The 20225-nt window shown below is 40.3% G+C and overlaps 1 protein-coding gene across 1 annotated transcript in view; it reads left to right on the top strand.

The window, feature by feature from the left end:
* Positions 1 to 20024, top strand: part of LOC126474591 (dipeptidase 1-like) — a 287814-nt gene extending 267790 nt beyond the window's left edge. Inside the window, exon 13 of the mRNA XM_050102065.1 lies at positions 19421 to 20024. The gene's annotated coding sequence lies outside the window, so the exon portion shown is untranslated. The remainder of the gene's footprint in view (positions 1 to 19420) is intronic.
* Positions 20025 to 20225: the final 201 nt, after the last annotated feature.

Raw genomic sequence — 20225 nt, 5'->3', positions numbered from 1 at the left:
CCTAATGCAAAGGCTTGTATTGATATTAACCCACTCTAAAAGGCAAATATACAGGGTGAAAAGTGTTTAAACCGACAAACTCTGGGAGGTTGTAGGGGACACTAAAACAGATATTTTTCCATAATGTCATTTGTTCCTATGAGGATTATTTAAACCGGTGGAGGCCATATTACGCTCGTCAGTTTTAGAGGGTGTATTACGATCTTCAGTTGTAGGCATTTGCTGTCCACCAGTGTAGTGGTGCATTGTCTCTGTTTACTAATGAAGCGATACACCTGGAGTGAGTACACCGAGGTGGTTGATGTGTGCGACATAGCGCACCACAACGGACGAGCTGCACAGCGGATTTATCAACAACAATATCCTAATCGCCGTATCCCGCATCATACGACCTTTGCTGCTGTGTACCAACGTCTTCGTGAGACCGGGTCATTTAGCAGATTACCTGGACAGGGACGCCGTCGCACGGTAAGAACGCTGCAATTTGAGGAAGCTGGCTTGCAGCATGTGGAATTGCTGGAAGACGTCCCGCTCCCTACAAGACAACGCATGTTGTTCCAACATGACGGGGCGCCGGCACATTTCAGTCGTCGTGTGCGTCGATTCCTGGACTGACGGTTCCCAGAAACGTGGATTGGCAAAGGTGGTCTTGTACCATGGCCTGCTCGATCCCCAGATATGTCCCCTCTGGACTTTTTTGTGTGGGGAGAGATGCGCAACCTTGTTTAGGCTGCTCCTGTTACATCAGAAGAGGATCTTGTTGCCCGAATAGTAGCAGCAGCAGGAACAATTCAGGATACTGCTGGGGTTTTTGCCCTTGTCAGACAGAACATGATCTGACGGTGTAACCTTTGTTTACGTGTGAATAGAGGCATTTTTGAAAATATACTGCAATTGAAATTGGGTTGTCTTAATGTGTTGTCTCTTGGTTATAAATAAATGGAAAAGTGTTTGTTAATTTAATTAAGTTACCACCAGAGAAATCTTCCTCTACCGGTTTAAATACTCCTCATAGGAAGAAATGACATTCGGGAAAAATATTTGTTTTGATGTCCCCTACAACCTCCCAGAGTTTGTCGGTTTAAATACTTTTCACCCTGTATAGGCCTAATAAACTAGCCAAGGCCCCGACATTGCACACGTATGTATTTTTCCCAGTCTTCTCTTACTTCACCTCCTCCTCTCCCCTCTCTTTGCCGATCTACTCCCATTCCCTTTCTGTCCATTTCCAGTCTCCCTCTCTCTATTCACATGCACATCCCCCTATCGGTGTCCATCTCTTCCTTCCTCTCTCTCTGTTTGTTTATACCCTCTCCCTCCTTCTCTCTCCACGTTGTTACCTCTACTCCATTAGGACGTCGTTATTTCTGACTCAGACTACTTCATTCCAGATAGTACATAATATGTGTGCCAAGTTTGGTTGAAATAGATACAGAGATTTAGGAGAAGCTGTTTACTGGTGGCTCTGCTCACGTACGCGGAAATCACATACGTTTCACATGTATGTAACGTATTTTATAGACACTTGTACGATTATTTAACCTTTAATTTTACGAATTTCGCCCTGCAGTTCCGTTTCCACGCAGCTCACAGTTTACGATGTCGTATCTCCTGAACTATGTATCGTACAGTAATATAGTTTTGCTAGTATATCGAGTGGTAAGTGTGAATATTATAAGTGAAGTGTGTTGCGAACAGAGTTAGTAGTAGGAAATAATAAATTAAAAGGTCATGACTGAGGTGTTGGTTCTACTCCACGAACAACGAAATTGTAGTAAGCGACAAACACTTTTCTTTTCATCATTTTGTAGGGAATTTCAGCGGGAAAAACGTCTCGCAAATATTTTAAACGACATATGAAGTTAGTTGCAAGACACTAAGTGCTCTCATTCTCATAAGAAGGTTAAATATTCTCTGGCTATTGTATGTTGTGAACCACGCTATATTTTCATTCCCTGTCCCACCCTTTGAGAGCTAAGTGGTGCTTACATACGCAGCGTTTCTTTCCACACATCCTAGGTGATGTGTGTAGCAAGTTTGTGTGAAATCTATCCCTCGGTTTAGGAGGAGATGTGGAACATACATACATCCACACATCCGCTTTTGTTAGGTACCGTACCAGCTTTTTCCCCATCGCTTCGACTGCGTACTTGTATGGCACTTAAAATGCACAGATCTCTTAGTCCGTCTCCTTTTCTCCTCTGACTCTCTGCCCATCACTTCCTCACCTCGCTGTCTGTGCATATTCCTCCCTCCTCTCTCTCTGTCCAGCCCTCCTCTTCCCCCCACCTTTTTCCCTCCATCTCGCCGTCCACCCGCAGTCTCTGTTCATCTCCTCATCTCTGTGATTACAACTCCTCTTACCCACTCTCTTGCTAACAATCACCTCCAGCCCCCTCCCTCCTTAGCAATCCCCTCCTGATACCTCTCTCTCCTCCTCCTGCTCTACGTATCTCAACCTTCACCCAGGCATGCCCATCCACAAATGTAGTCCCTGCAAAAGACGACGATCAAGGAGACTCATACTGCTGGAATACCACGCCTCTCGAGCCGCCTACATGCCAAGGGCTTGTAAAACCTCAATACATCGATTTGTTGGACCCAAATATTTAGTCATAGAGAACCAACATTACTTACAAAAGGGACGGCTCTGCATGAAAATATACAATGGAAATGTAATGCTTGAAAATAAGGTATTACAATCAATAACGAAAAATAAATTGTTAAAAACGCTAATACGACAGTGCAATTAAATAATGAATAGAGAAAATCAATCAAGAAGAAAGTATTCCCCCGGAAACAGCAAACGACATAAACCATTTATAAGATAGGAAATATAATAACCCACCAGAAGGAAAATTAGATTACCAAATACTGCACAATGAAACATAATTGTGCAGTTAGAACGATGACCGCTGTTTCAAGAATGAACAGACTACTCTTCCATCGTTGCAACGTTGATAAGGGTTTACTGATTCTTTTGTCAGATGGTGACGTGTAACCATAATCCCTTTCACGTGCTTAGCACATTATTGCAGAGGTGACATTTCTATGGACTTCGCTTCATTCTGCATATGAGCTTTGCTTTTTCAGACGCTCCTGACACATGACAGGGCCACTGAATCCTCTTGTTTCTCACACTACAATTATACGAGCCAATAAAACTGTGAGTATAAGTCTTCTTTATTTGCAAAAGAAACTAAAGATTACTCCCATAACATTAAAGACGAACCACGAAAATATTAACTGCTTTAACTCCATTGTGACAGCTATAATTATTACAGTTCTACTTTCAGTAGCTGTAATGAGTTGGTATATGACGTGATTGAAAAGTATTATCATTAATGACGGCCAATTCGTTGTATTTTCTACGTGTGATTCCCTGAGAAACAGTGTTTCCGGCGCCCGGCAAGGCTTCCTGTTCGACCTAATACAGAGTGGCTTCTTCACACGCGATTTGCTCTGAGCATCCATCGTGAACAAACTGCAGTTACCCAGTTTCCCATCAATAAATCGTAGTATTCAGTTTGCATTAACTGATACTGAAGTCATGTTAATCTTGCACATCTTAAATTCACACATTTTTAGTCCCCTGATTTATGTGCTAGACTGCCTATAGTTGTGAATGATTAACCGTTCAGTTGAGGATAATACTTTCTTTTAGCTCTGAAACGTATATACATTCGTATTTCTGTACATTAATAAGAAATTACCAGTATTTTCCTAGACCTTACAACACATTTTATAAAGCAAGTTATCTTCATATATAAACGTACCAGCTAAGAGAAATTTGAGGCTCCAACTAATATTATCCACTATGTCACCAATGTCAGTCTGAAATACAATGGTACTCTTAATATTTCATGAACAGCCGACACTACGTTTGACTTTTAGAGGACTTCCGACATTTGTAATTATAAGAATAGGCACAGCAGTCTGTTTGATTCCATTTATGAAAATAATTGTTACTTCAGTATCCTTCGTTAAAACGCTTGTAGAAAATACGCAGAAAAAAAATCATCCACTGGCTGGCATCCCAATATTTCTGGAATCGCATTTGTCTACAACTGGAACCTTTTATGAAGCTTTCTTTACCCGCGCTACACTCCATAGCCATGTACAAGTTTTGACTCGACATGAGGTAGCAGCGAACTTTTATTTACTGGTTCTTTTGAGATGTTCACTATCTAGTTTCCATATTTGTGAGGAAATGGGTTATTTATGGTTAGAACTTATGGCAATCTACAATCGTGAAACACACGACCCGTACAAATTCCTTACTGCTTTACGTTCGTATAAGTTGTTTAGAGACGGTCGTGCTCAAGAGTTTAGCATTTGGTGCGTGGGAGCTAACTGTTACGACTGGATATGTTACCCTCAGTCGGCAAGAGTAAGGATAGTTTGTTGAAATAAGAAATCAAAGGCGTGACATATGTCGATATCTCTTTGAGAAACATAACTGCTAGCAGTCGGTTTAAATGATACGGTGTAAAACATACATAAGCATCAAGAGTGTTATAGTTAAATGAAGAAGTGTCATTACTTTTGTTGTCCCAGATTTAAGTTGACTCATAGATAATAAGTTGCATGCGAAATGAGGTATGTATGGAAATCATATCAATACTGAACATATGAAATAATTCTTTAATCTCTCCAACTCATTCGACGGACGAAGATGCGTTGTGTCCTTATTAACGGTATTATATGCATCGCGTTAATCAAGTTAAGAATCTGCATACTAAAATGTTGCTATCTACAAACAATTTTCACTGTCGTTCATTGCTCGAATATTTAGTAAATTATTGCGGGGAAATGTTTTGATGGTGCCATCGAGAAGGTGACGAACCGCTTCTTTCCCATTCCATGGTGTGATTTAATCGTCGACAGAACTACCGTTCCAGCTGTAAATTGCCTGTATGTCACCGCAACATTAAAACGTCTCCAGTTTTAGTCTATAAACTATAGATACGTGGTTTCGAATACTGTGATCTGTTATTAGGAGCCATAGGGCGAATGTAAGTCCTAGTCGTCAGCTGAAGATGCAGTTAAGCCGTCAAGACATGCTTTGACGTATAATTGCTGACTTTGGTGTGTGTTTACGCAGTGCCAAAGTTGATGTAACAATTAAATAATCACACCGATCTATCCTGAGTTCCAGGATAGATCGGTTGTCAGCCCACACCAGTATTTGCGCAGTCAGTGTCGTAAAAAATTCACTAACCGATAGCGAGGTTGTTCTATTCTGGAAACATTCTTATTGTAATATGCTGAAATTTCTTATGATCCTCTCCACCAGCGAAAATCACTTGTGCACTTTTATTTGTTGTCGGTACATGATTCTGAACTGAAGGACTTTTTAATGTATTTTGCTTGAGATGCTTTCTTACAGATCGCAGCGAGGCGTTGTCTTTAATATCGTGACTTCATCGTTTTCCTATATTGGTTTTCTCTTAAATAGAAAGTATGCCTTATGTTGTGCAACAGAAAGAGATTAATTACAATGGAAATGTGCACAAGGAGCAATAGTCTTCAAATAGATGCAATCGTCTGTGAAATTAAACATCACCAAACAGGGTGCATTATTTAACATATTTTTCAGGTTGAGGCACAAAAACGTCGACAATGAAACCTATCAAAGGACTACCAATGGACACTGTCGTCTGTCGTGGATCACACACATTTAAGCCCAATAGGTGATGTACTGAACATAAACATAGAAGTATTTCATCATGATGGAACTCGCTCTGTGTGTCACAAGTTCATTAGGTTGAGGAAAACATTTTGAATTATGTAATTCTGCAGGCTTCGTGGCCGTTGTCACCGAAGTTAAAATTTTCTTGGTTATTAGGCCGCATCATATATTTACTAAAATGGTCGACATTTCGACTCCTCTGCTGGGATCTTCCTCAGGATCTTCTGGTGTTCACTACTGCTGGTAAACGGTGATTAGCTATTAGTTGCAATTATTGTTTCATTTTACTGTAGTTGATTTCCCCCACTGGAGAGTACCAGCGGGAAAATCCTTAAGTATTTCCTTCTCCACACAGTCTTCAGTAAGTCATACCCGTTATCCTTGATGGTTTTATTCTAGGTGTTTCTTTCCCTCGTTTTTTCAGCATTATTCAATTTAAGACCGACGCATTAAGTCCATCCAGCTCATCATGTTGAGTCGCTGTTTCCTCCATCATATTATCATAACACTCATAGCTCGTCATATAATTTTTATTCTTACTTTAGGAGTTAGAAGGTTGTCGGAACGACACAAAGGAGAGCAAGAAATGCAAAAATGTAGCGAGCTGAAGAAAAGATGTGCTTAATAGACCTGTCCGAAGAATTATGGCTTTAATTTATATCGTTCAGTTCCTTCGTTTCCATGCGTGAATACTATATGCATGTTCAATAAAATTTGTTCAAATGACTATAGTTTTGTAGTACAATGTATGAAGTCAGCTGATGGTTCGTTATTATAGTGGCAGTCAAACAAATTTCAATATTTATGTTAGCTGTAGTAAAAGCGCTAGTGTTTAGTCAAAGATCTGCATCTATTTCGTCAGTTGAATTTTACACATCTTGCGTTTGACGGTAATTCTAAGATGATTCTTAGAAATGAAGATCAAACACTTACGTGCTTCGCCAAATATCGTTACCGTTAATGACCAAACAAAGTTATTTCGTACATTAGAATTGCTCCTTCTTGAAAACTACTATCCATAAAATTTTATGTAACATAGACTGAAATATTTCCAAATTAGTATCATAGGAAGGAGTACGTCTTTCTTGCTGCCGTTAATAGCCTCTGTTATCCTAACAGATTATCGCATGGAAGTATAAGTTAAAATTGTAAAATCGAATGAAGAGTTCATTTCATCTCATTGTCAATAAATTATCTTGTTTCGGCACTACGAAACACTGTTTAGTTCTTCTTTCCCCATTTAAGCTTACATGACTTTTCGAATTCTAACAATTACAGACGATGTCTGCCAATAAAATCATTCTTAGTTGTATTTTTTAGCAGAGTAGAGCAGTTGTCATATTAAAAATGCTCTGAACGTATTATCCAATTTATTTACATGTATAACTGCTGTGTAGAGACTTTCAGGCTCAGTAAAGGCTACTGAACCCACCACAATAACCAGAAGTGTTATAAAATACCTTTATGGTATGGCAGCAGTGTGTAAATCGGTTCTCCTCTAATTTCCAGGAACAGGTACGATCATTTGTATGGGATATTTCCACTTTGCGCCAACGATTTTGCAATGAGCGCTTTTACTATCCGAGATCCCGTTCTGTAAGGTCTACGTACTTCAAACATACAGCTAACATAATATTTTTGTTGAACACAAAGCACCTACTGTCACACATCCCTTTATGGAAAGTGTTGAAAATATGAAGATACCAAATAAATATGTATATTACAATAATCCGTCCATCAAAGATCTAAAGTTAGCACAGTTTGTGGATGGGTGTAATATCTCTAAATTGTATGATACATTTTGCTTTTCCAATCGCGGCCTCCTCTGAAGTAATTTTTCCACTAGTTGATTCGCAAGACATAGGCAGGTAGCATTTTCCAATTATTGCTTTACTATAAAATTTTTGAAGCTTTCGTGACAGCTTTTTGATGTATTTCCAATTGGCTCCCGCCTCGGGGTCTTCACTAAAACACCATCGGTCACACATAGCGTGACGACCGGCAACATTTCTTTACTCATTGAGGGTAAGCAACGTGAAAATTGTTTCTGCCTCTCCATGACAATGGATCCAAAAACTTCTGACAGAAAAATTCGTCTATTTTCTTGTCGAGCACAAGACCGTCGTCCTACTTCCTCGAATCTGTTATGCTTATGAGGAGTAAGGGATGTGGGGTAATTAATCAACACATATGTTCGGTTAATGTCTTTTTAAAACCGTTGAAAGCGACTGAGAATTTCATTCAGACAGCATTTATCGTCCACGAAACTTCTCATAAGTAATTCCTCATGTAAAACACACCATCACTTTCATCTGATAAACCTACAGCATCATTTACTTCTTACAGCATTAAAACAACGCTGGTTTAACATAGAAATGTAAACTTCTTGCATTCATCTTTAATGGTGAGTTCTTCATGGTAAGCTCTAATTTAGCCAAGCGGTGATAAATTGTTAGAGACTGAAGGGCGGATTCCTGACAGGCTTTCTCCAATTTCGGAGAAATTTACGTTGTTGAAAATAGTACCAAAAATATAAAAAAATTATAAAAAGTGAATGAAATACCAGAAGCGTATGGCTTATCATGATAACATGATTTTAATCATTGTGCTTATATGTACCAAACAAACAAGCAAAGATAAAAAAGAAAAGAAAACCTACAAACATGGTTAAATATTTATACTTTTCCTTAGAGTTTCCTGCTACCAAATGATTTCAAAGTAAATCCTCGTCACTTACATTTGTACGAATAAAAATAAAAATTATTTCCCAATTTAGCTCATTGTAACTGAAGTTTTGAAAGATGATTCCGCCTTATTTGTAAATCTTATATTTATTTCAAAGTAAAATAAGCACTCCCAAATTTGGAACGCAATTTCTTTGCTGTCTCATAATGTTAATAATAGTGCAACGATTGGTTTTTACATCTACATCTACATACAAACTCTGCAAGCCGTGGTGGGAGGCATCTGTCTCACTATTAGTCTTTCCCTTTTCTGTTCCACTAGCAAATACAGCGAGGGAAAAACGACTATCTGTACAGTCCTGTAAAATCCTTTACCTCTTTCATCTTATCTGCATGGTCCTTACGCGAAATGAATGTTGGCGGCAGCAGAATTGCTCTACAGTCAGCGTTAAAGAACGTCACGGGGCTACACAACCACAGTCTTCATAAAAATATACCCACAGAGTAGAGAGTAGTTCAAGTATGATGGTTTAAGACGTCTGCTTGGACAGTCTAGTGTATACAGCATGCCAGGTAGCTTGCACTAACTGCTTGCCGAGCTTTTACCAGACGGTCGACCGCGTTTTTGTACGACCGTCGTGTTCCAGCAGTTGCCTCTATCATCAAATAAGATATCTAGACTTATTAAGTCACCATATGGACACAATTCTGCAGAGATTTTTTATGAAGACTGTTGGCGGTGTAGTCCGATGATGTTCTTCTGAATGAAACCGATAGACATTTAATAAAAGTGTATCTATACAGTTGTGGTGATTTCTTATTTATATTAGCTTGAGTTTCTCGAGGAGATCATGATGATCAGGGTTATTTCTCTTCTGTCTGTTATCTCCAATGGGAACGATCTATGAAGGCAGACTGAAAAGTACCGGAAACCATGACATTTGCTGTAGTGGTTGGTAAACTATTGCGCTTAGGGATGTCAAGGAACTTCAAGGTTTTAAAGAGGAATGATCATTATTTCCCTTGGAATAAACTTTCAGCCACTTTAATTCCAGCCAGACGTTTCGGCGTAGATCGCTCTCTTCTTTCTATCTAATTACGGCCATTCGTATACAGTCCTTTAGCTGTGAGTCACCTGGAGTCTGATTTGAGTAGGAGTCATGAGCCAAGAGGTAGGATAATGGGGGTGGCAACTGTGACAGTCTACAACCACATCGACGAGACGAACGGACAAGAACTTTCTTCGCCGTCAATCACCAGGTCACTGTGCGGGCAATGCAAAAATTTCCCGGCTTCATAGTGGAAGAGCTCGTCTGTTTGGAGACTCCCAGAGTATTCATCTGTTACAACACTAATCACTAAAACCAGCTTCAAGTGGTATCTTCAAATACGTTAGAGCTGTAGTGCATGATTTGCGAGGATAAAAAAAGTCTCCATCCAATGTTCTCCATTAAACTTCTCCAAGAATTTCTGTTAGACTCTCATGTAGTGCTAAACCAACCTTTTGATGTGACACTAGCGCGTCTCTGAATGTATTCGATGTATAAAACCAGCCTACTTGGCAAGGATACAGAAAGAAAGTTATTGATCGTGCTAATGTCTTGTCTACATGTTCGTCAGTTTTGTCTATGACGTTCGCATCTAAGTACTTCATGACTCAATTTATAATATCGTAAAAACTGGGATTCATAGATTCTCATTTTCCCAGAACCCTTACAAAAAATGTAAATCTTCCGTTCCATTACACTTACATTGATTTCATGTAATTGTCTCATATCGATATTCAGGATTGCCCCTATATATATGTTGTCTAAATCTTCACCACTAATCCTGTAATCTGATACTACCGGATATGTTGTCTAACTGTTCACCACTAATCCTGTAATCTGATACTACTGGATTCTTTCTCCTTGTTAGATGCATCATCTTACATTTTTTTCACATTCGTAAAGATCTGCCATTGTCCAACTCGGCAATTACGGTACTTTCGTAAACCTTACAAAATCGTCAATTAAAATATATTGTAGAACTGCTGATGCTCACTGATAAATCCTTTGTTTATACTGAGAACATCTAAGGGCTTCTAATGCTCCCTTGCGACTCTCCTAGTGTTCTGTGCCAGATGTGTTTCCTACTATTTGTAGGGATCCAAATATCATGGCTACGTTTTTAGAACCCGACCAGCAACGGGATGTCCATGATAATAACTGTAACACGAAACATACATCTAACGGGTTAGACATTTTGCTTCCGAATGGTACACAATCAAAACTTAGTAGTTTGGACAATAAAGAGAAGACGGAAATGAATTACAGCCGATGCAGGATACGTAGTTCCTTCAAGTATGAGATGAACGAAATGTGGTCTAATTAACCAAGCACTTACTACGCTCGCGAACAAGGGAACGGAAAATCTACATACCTGGCTCTTCATAGCTATTTGTAACGGTCTATGGGCATTAATTGTGAGTACAGCGAATTCAGTCTGCGCTGAAACACTTTATACAAGTTATACGCTGCCGATTCTGTTGTCACAGCACGTCCCGGTGTCCGAAATCAGCTGATGTTAAAAGTTTGAATGGTGTGAGTTTAGCTGCTGCTTCCAATTACTTTCATCGCAGTAGTATGTCCGATATATGTTTCACGAGTATATTATCCAGTGCCAATAGAAAGCTCCTTATCCACGCCACTAAGCTGCGCTTTCTCCAAACCCGATTTTGGAGTGCCACTTGCCGTGTTGCCTGTAAACGTTAGAAAATTGTTGGAAACGTATGAGTCAGACGTCTCCTGCGTGTGTGATTCATTTTACAAAACGTTTCAACTCTCCTACCATATCCATTTGCGTTTCCGTACATGGAATCAGGTCTCCTAATCATGCATCTGGATATAGCACAATTACATTACGGACTATCGACAATTAAATACATCTTGTAGACAAAGAATTCCGTGATAAACAGTCTTATATCAAGACTGGTCATATCAGTATACACAATACATGCTCTGCAGTGCATTTGGTAAATTCCTCTCCCCCTGTTCCTCTTTACATAACGGCCGTCTACGGGTTCGTCGGTTTGTCTACGACGTTCGCACCTACGTACCTCATACACCGATTTATTACATCTTACTAACAGGGACTGGTAGATTCTCGTTTTCCACGGGCAGCTTCCTACTGCACACTTAGCTTCGTAAGGGTTCAGTCTTCGGACAAGGGTTCCTTAAGCTAACACATTTGGCTCTATCGGTTATTCCGAAAGCTTTATATCATGGCATATGCTGGAAGCAAGATACCCCACTTGTTTTCAGGCTCTTAAAATTTAGTTTTGAGTATGTTTTTGCCTGATTAAACACTATTAGCCTGTAATCTAGAGGAACGAAATCTGGATTGCCATTTTAATTCATCTAGTTTTTAGTCATCGCTTGACGAAAAGTCACGCACTTCGTCTTCATAATACTGTCGTTCGTCGAATTCTTCGGAGCAAATTACCTCAACGGTGCACAGAAACGTATATTCGCGTAAGACTTTCGTTACTTTCTCGTACATTTAACTTCCAATTTCAAAAGTGTTCTTCGGTTAGTATCGCGGAACTTTCGTAGTGATAAGATCGTTTTCGACCAAAAGTTTCAAGCTACAATCCATCGCCGTTTTCATTCTTTGGTTCACCCACAATGGCTGATGGGCCGACTTAACACACACCGGAATGCTACCGGTCGTATTCAGATGCCAATGGCTGCTCTAGGGTCAAAATGCAACTAACGGAATACAAAATCATGTACACTCTAAGTACGATACCATCTTTGAAAGTAATTTGTAATCTCTGATTTTTGTTGCTTTTCCTTTTCATGCTTTTTATGAAAATACAATGTATTGAGAATTGTCTAGATTTATTGGCTGTATAAATAACGCAGAAACTGGAAATAAAAACTTTCGCCATAAGGACTCCTCCCGGTGACCCCCGGATTACCATTCTGAACACTCTCCGCGGCCCCAACCATTGTCTGGTAGTTACGCTAACATTAATGGTTCATGCCTCAACCGACTGGCACCAAAAATGATAAACGCTTGGCCATCTGGAGCTCTCAGAACTGTCGCTCTTAATCTGTGTCCAATCCCTGCATACACCACCAATTTGGACCAAATCGGTGAGCCGTCATCTTACGGGCCTATGCTTCACGTACCTCATAGGCCATATATTAAAATCAATTAGAAGAGCTATAATCACTATCTTTCAATTGTTATTACTTTTGCTACTGTGGTTGTACGTCCTCCGTGTCTGCCTAACGACTGCAACCTAAGGTTGAGTCTGCGTAAGTTGATCCATGAGACTTGCAGGGGGCTGGGCGCGCCAGTTTCGCGACCCTGCCTCAACGAGTACTGTGACGCGATTTTGTAAACGTTTCCATAGCAATGCCTCAGCGTTGTCACAGCTCTTTACACGGCTACTGTTATCACCTGCAGTCGTTAGTGCTTCGCAGTTGAAAGATGGGCACACTGCTGCGAGCTGTCAGCGAAATTCTCATGTCGTTTCGACTACACACCCATGTGAACCTGCTTTCTACAGTCACGTCTTGCGTCTTTGTTTGCTCTGCAGACCCCTCACCTCCTCTCCCGCACATCCTCGTACTACCAATCTGACCATAAAGGCTCACGATGTATCCAGTCAATTCCTTCCTTTCCTCAAGTTATGCTACATATTTCATTTCTCCCCAACTTCATTCAGAGCTTCTTCATTACTCAGGTGATATGCGCACCTAATCTGCAGCATTTCTCTATAGGAGCACAGTTACGTAATAACACTCTTATTCTCTTTTTGCCTGTCCTGATTGTCTAAGCATCACTTGCATACAAGGCCACGCTCTTAGCAAACACTTTCAGAAATGACTTCCTTACACCTAAATTTAAGCTCCTTTGCAACATTGTTCCTGAGAAACAGCGAACAGCGGTTGTAGGCGGTATGTAGCCGGCTCCCACCGGCACTCTCTCCAGCAGTCATAATGGAGTTCTAATGGCCTGATAAAGATCGTACCACTTTAGAAACTGGTCACTTCACTGGTAAATTAGACTACTCTTACTTACAAACTGCTACTTAAATTTATATTATGGGCGCATTCTATAAAACATACCTTTTTCAGTACGCAGGCTACTGTCTTAGATTACTGTTAAAGGCACTTTCATCACCGATCGTAAGTTCAGAGTAACGCATTCTACGAAAACACTATCAGTTTGACTGATATGTATGCTTGTATGACATTGAACCCGCAGACCTACTTCAACAGAGGATATTTTGTAATTACTAGTAAGATTTGCAACTAGGCAACAAAGCCTGAAAGCAGATATCTCGAGATAACAATATGGCGATCGACAGACAGAAAAGATGTTGTCTATATTTCTTTTCATAATTGCATTTCTTACTATTGCCAATCTGCGTTTTATATGGACTGTATTTCATTAATCGTAAATTGTTTTACTACAAAGGAAGCAAACTTTATTGAACACTTTTCCTAATCCAATTCCTTCAGGATAACCTGAATTATTTCGACATCATTCCGTTACGCTTATTTTACCTTTTTTAATGGTCATTCCGCAATCTTTCTTCAAGACAATATCGTTTTCATTCAATTACAATATCAGCACTCCACTACATTCGTAGTGCCTCTGTTCATTTTCGTATATGTGTTGTGAGCTAGTGTTTAGTTTGTTAATTGCTGATATAGGTAGTGCTCAAGTAGGTCGCATTTTTCTTCTGTAACTCAGGAGGGGTAAGCTACATGGGCTCGTAAATCCTTCCCGCTTTTAATAAAATAAGGAATATAGTTTACTGGACGTTAATAGCGAAATTGTTGTTCTTGTTGTTGTTCATGTGTGTGTGTGTGTGTGTGTGTGTGTGTGTGTGTGTGAGTTTTATTTCATTGTAGATGTATAGAAATATTCGAAAATTTGACAATGAGTGAAAAGTGCGTGAAGTGTAGTTAGCAAGCCGTGGGATACGTTACGAAATGTGTAGAAAATAGCTTCTCTGGGGTGAATGAATTAATGGTGAACATGGGGAATCTAGCGAGACACTGCCTTCGAGCTGCAGGAGATGTTGTAGGAATAGATTAATAGTCCGGCAGAAATTGAAACTATGTGCCTTCCAGTATAAATGAGAGACACAAAAGCTTCAACAAGGTTTTATTAAGCGTTGCTCGTGCAAAACTCAACTTGCCTTTTCTCGCACAATATCCTGATTACCAAGGAAGAAGGGCAACAAGCAGATTCCAACTTCCTAGTTTTTCGGAAATCGTTTGACATGGTTTCCCAATGCAGGTTATTAACAAAGGGCTGAGCATAGGTATACGAGTGGCCCGAATACTTTGTCCTCGACGGCGAATGTTCATTAGAGACAATGGTATCGTCAACAGTCACCCAGAGGAGTGTAGTGGGGACGCTCTTACTGACTGTATAGGGTTGTCCATTCATCATGACCGGGCCAAATATCTCACGAAATAAGCGTCAAACGTAAAAAACTACAAAGACGGAAACTTGTCTAGCTTGAAGGGGGAAACCAGATGGCGCTATGGTTGGCCCTCTAGATGGCGCTGCCATATGTCAAACGGATATCAACTGCGTTTTTTTAAATCGGAACTCCCATTTTTATTACATATTAGTGTAGTACGTAAAGAAATATGAATGTTGTAGTTCGACCACTTTTTCGCTTTGGATAGATGGCGCTGTAATAGTCACAAACATATAGGTCACAATTTTAGACGAACAGTTGGTAACAGATAGGTTTTTTAAATTAAAATACAGAACGTAGGTACGGTTGAACATTATGTTTCGGTTGTTCCAATATGATACATGTACCTTTGTGACTTATCATTTCTGAGAACGCATGCTGTTGCAGCGTGAACCTGTAAATACCACATTAATGCAATAAATGCTCAAAGTGATGTCCGTCAACCGCAATGCATTTGGCAATACGTGTAACGACATTCCTCTCAACAGCGAGTAGTTCGCCTTGCGTATTTTTCGCCCATGCATTGACAATGCGCTGACGCATGTTGTCAGGCGTTGTCGGTGAATCACGACAGCAAATACCCTTCAACTTTCCCCACAGAAAGAAACCCGAGGACGTCAGATCCGGTGAACGTGCGGGCCATGCTATGGTGCTTCGACGACCAATCCACCTGTCATGAAATATGCAATTCAATACCGCTTCAACCGCACGCGAGCTGCGTGTCGGACATCCATCATGATGGGAGTACATCGCCATTCTGTCATCAAGTGAAACATCTTGTAGTAACATCGGTAGAACATTACGTAGAAAATCAGCATTCATTGCGCCATTTAGATTGCCATCGATAAAATGGGGCCCAATTATCCTTCCTCCCAAGAGGCCGCATCATACATTAAGCCGTCAAGGTCGCTGAGGTTCCACTTGTTGCAGCCATCATGGATTTTCCGTTGCACAATAGTGCATATTGTGTCGTTTTACGTTACCGCTGTTGGTGACTGACGCTTCGTCGCAAAATAGAACGCGTGCAAAAAATCTGTCATCGTCCCGTAATTTCTCATGTGCCCAGTGACAGAACTGTACACAAGATTCAAAGTCATCGCCAAACAATTTCTGGTGCATAGAAATATGGTACGGGTGCAAGCGATGTTGATGTAGCATTCTCAACACTGACGTTTTTGAGATTCCCTATTCTCGCGCAATTTTTCTGCTACTGATGTGCGGATTAGCCACGAGAGCAGCTAGAACACCTACTTGGGCATCATCATTTATTGCAGGTCATGGTTGACGTTTAACATGTGGCTGAACACTTCCTGTTTCGTTAAAGAACGTAACTATCCGGCGAACGGACCGGACACTTGGATGATGTCGTCCAGGATACCGACCAGCATTCATAGCACACGCCCGTTGGGCATTTTGATCACAATAGCCATACGTCAACACGATATCGACCATTTCCGCAATTGGTAAACGGTCCATTTTAACACGGGTAATGTATCACAAAGCAAACACCGTCCGCACTGGCGGAATGTTATGTGATACCACGTATTTATACGTTTGTGACTGTTACAGCACCATTTATCACAAAGCGAAAAAAGTGGTACAACTAAAACATTCATATTTCTTTACGTACTACACGAAAATGTAATAAAAATGAGGGTTCCTATTTTTTTAAGAAAACCACTTGATATCAGTTTGACCTATGGCAGCGCCATCTAGCGGGCCAACCGTAGCGCCTCTGGTTTCCCCTTCAAGCTAGACGAGTTTCGTTCTTTGTACTTTTTTCGTTTGATGCTTATTTCGTGAGATATTTGGCCCGGTCACTATCAATGGACCACCCTGTATACATAAATGTTCTCATGGAGATTGTGAGTGTCAATCTGCTACTGTATGTTGACGATGCTGTAGTATACGGGAAAGTATAGTCGTTGAGTGACTGTATGATACTTCAGGACGATTTAGACAACATTATATCGTCATGTCTATCAAATATATAGGCGTAACGTTGAAAACGATACGAAATGGTACCAGCATATAAGGACGATTCTAGGGAAGGGAAAGGTTACTTCGTTTACTTGGAGAATTTCAGGGATGTGTAGCTCATATCCATAATGGAGACGCCGTATAAAACGCTTGTGCTATCCATTCTTGAGAGCTGATCGAGTGTTTGAGATTCCCACCAGATCGGACTACAGAAAGAAATCGAAGCTATTCAGTGGATTGTTACACATAGCTTCTAACAAAGTTAGAGAATTACAGAACTACTTCGTGAACTTGAATGGGAACCCATGGAGGGAAGACCATGTTCTTTTCACGAAATGCTATTGAAAAAGCTAGAGAACTGGCAGTTGTAGCAGACTGCACAACGATTCTACTGTTGCCAACGCACATTTCATGAAAGGGCCATGAAGATAAGATAAGGATAATTAAGTCTCGTACGGAAGGATACAGGCAATCTTCATTTCCGCGTTCCTATTTGGAATGTAATATGGAAGAAAATGACTAGCCGATGTTCATCGTACCCTTCTTTATACACCATATGGTAGGTTAAGGAGTTGGTATATAGATGTAGCTGTAGACGTAGACGGGTACTCGAAAAGTTACGGAGGGCGAGGGTGGAGAAGTGGGACCTGGCAGTTGGCAGTAAGACCAATAGGTTGAGAATGCGCTCCGACAGTTTAATTTTTATTGTGATAATCGGTTTGTGCGTTGTCACAGTCATGCAGAAAAAGTTAATACGCAGAAGACTACAATCATCGTCAGGAAGCCGAAGTTACGTATTATGAATAGTCTGCTTCTAGATAGCAGCCACCGAGGCAGTGTTTGTTTACATTTGAAGGAGAATCTAGGTAAGAAGTACCAAGTCACCTGCCTTTTCAACCAAACATCTTGGCTAAATAAGATGACACAAGATAGAGACAGTAAGCACTTCTTCTAACAGCTCTTCCGCAGTGCAGGCACATATTCAGGACTAATAAGCAACCAATTAGGAAAACTGAAGGTATTAGAATATCATGTAGGAGGAAGTGGTAGCTGTATCGTAACATGAAAGACAGTCAGAGTAAAAGAATTTTGCTACACACAAGAATATATGTAATGCTAAGGCATGACATCAGAGAGTTTAAAACATATTCACATCAAAAGAACAGAAAGCTCTCAGAACAAAATTTAAATTATGTGGTCAATTGTGAAAGAGTTATCACGCCAGAATGTAGATGCTCGACATAATGCACCTCTCTTCTGTGATAGTTAAATTGTTAATATTCCACCAAAGCTGCACAAAATATATAATAATCAGTTGTTGTGAGTAGTTGGCAAGTAAAATTAAAATTTTATTGGTGCCGGTATATACGTTGAATTTTTGTGAACTGGTGTTGCCTGACATGTAGATTCCATGCAGCTACAGGAAACAAGAAAAGACAAAGATTGAATCAATTATAGCATCACTAAAGGGTAAAGGCGCCCCAGGTACGACGAAATATCAAGTGGGATTATGAATACCAGTGCACCTTCCTTTAGTTCTGTACTTAGTCACCTGTGCAATAAGTCTTTCCGGTGTGGTAAGTTTCCGAACAGGACGAAGTGCTCGTTTGAGGAACCACTTTATAAAAACAGTGAAAGAGATAACGCAGAGAATTACCATCTACTATTGTTTCTACCTGTGGTTTCAAAGGTTTCTGACAATGCAATGACTAGTAGAAAAGTAGCACATCTCAGTAGCACATCTCAGTTCAGATAACTTGCTCTCAGACTGTCAGTTTGGCTTTGGGACGGATGTATCCACAGAAAATTTTATTCATCCATTTGTGTTTCAGGCATTAGCAGCGCCAGACAATATGTTAAGGACAGCCAGTGTTTTCTTTGATTTAGCAAAAACATTTCATCGTGTCGAACACACGTATATTTTGCGTTAAGTTTCAACGTTATGGGATTGCGGAATAAGCTCAACAATGGTTTACTTAGTATCTGAAAATTAGGAAGCAGAAAGTTACCGTACAGAGATGAAGTTTCAACCTGAGTGGGCCATGTAATGTGGGGTCTCTCATAGGGTTTTGATCTGTGTTCAGTGCTTTTTATTGATATATGTCGATGATCTGCCACTAAACATGACATATGACACAAAAATTGTTTTGATTACAGCAGACACAAGAGTTATTGTGGATTGTAATATAACTGATGTGGGTAATAGGGTAATCAATAACATAAGCAAGTGAATTTTCACCTGTAAAAACACACTCTCGTAAAACCTAAATTCTCCGTTTCCTAGATTATTCTTGATTTCCTTCACTACTTGGTTGAAATAGACGCTGAATAACAATGGGGATACGCTGCAGACACATCTCCTCTGCTCAACGGCTGCCACCCTTTAATGGTCTTCGTATCTTTTGACTACTGGCTGCTTCCTGTACAAGTCATAAATAACCTTTCGCTGTATGTAATTTATCTTAGCCACCTTCATAATTTTAAAGATTAAATTGCAGCCAACGCTGTCAAAAGTCTAAACTATTGGTAACTGATGGAACTGGGAGGTAATTCTTTTTTTCTGGGTTGCAGGATTTCACGCAGCAGGCAGGCTCCACAATAACCCACTAAGAAGAAGAAGAAGAGGGAGGTGATGGCGCCACCTTCAGCATGGAGAACTCTCTGCTCCACGGCGCATCGACACACCCTGCCGTGTAACGCACACTCCTGGGACCAATTCAGCACGGAGGCCTCGGTCCAAAACTTACACTGTTGCCGATGGATGTAGGCCTACCCCATCTACGGAGGTGTTCCGCCGAGAATACTGCAGGATGATAATTTTTCCACTCCTATGGGCCGCCAGCGGGATGCTGTTTTGCTGCTGCTCGGAAATACGAGTGGCTGTGATTGGTTTCATCTGCCGTCATATCACAGCAGCGCAGTAACATCATTCCAGCGCGGCACTACTATGCAACATCTTACCAGCATATCACTTTTCTAACGCCTGTGATGTAGTTTAGAAGTATTGTAGAGCGTTGAGTAGGAACACTTACAGTTTTACGTATCTAATGAGAAGGTATCATTAGTGAGCACTATGTAGGTACTATTTGGGAATGGAGAATGCTCAATGAACTTCATGTGAAGAACGTTTTGTGAGGTGTCATTCGAAGTAAAGTAGGGATTTCTCGTTTCTCTCAACAGGTGTTTTAATGGTTATCGATTTTCTGTAAATAAGAGAACTAAAATCGAAGGAATAAAGTCTACAAGTTTGTTACAGTACTTTTGAAGTTTATCATTTACTCATATTATTTCTCCTTAACACCAGCACGCGTTACGGAAAGATGCGACGAGTAACAGTATATTAAAATAATTAAATCCTGCCACAAATGTGAAAGTT

This window comes from Schistocerca serialis, chromosome 4 (genome assembly GCF_023864345.2).
Source record: "Schistocerca serialis cubense isolate TAMUIC-IGC-003099 chromosome 4, iqSchSeri2.2, whole genome shotgun sequence".
NCBI classification, from domain to species: domain Eukaryota; kingdom Metazoa; phylum Arthropoda; class Insecta; order Orthoptera; family Acrididae; genus Schistocerca; species Schistocerca serialis.
Note: the sequence above shows the minus strand (reverse complement) of the source record. Positions and strands in the feature narration are given on the sequence as shown.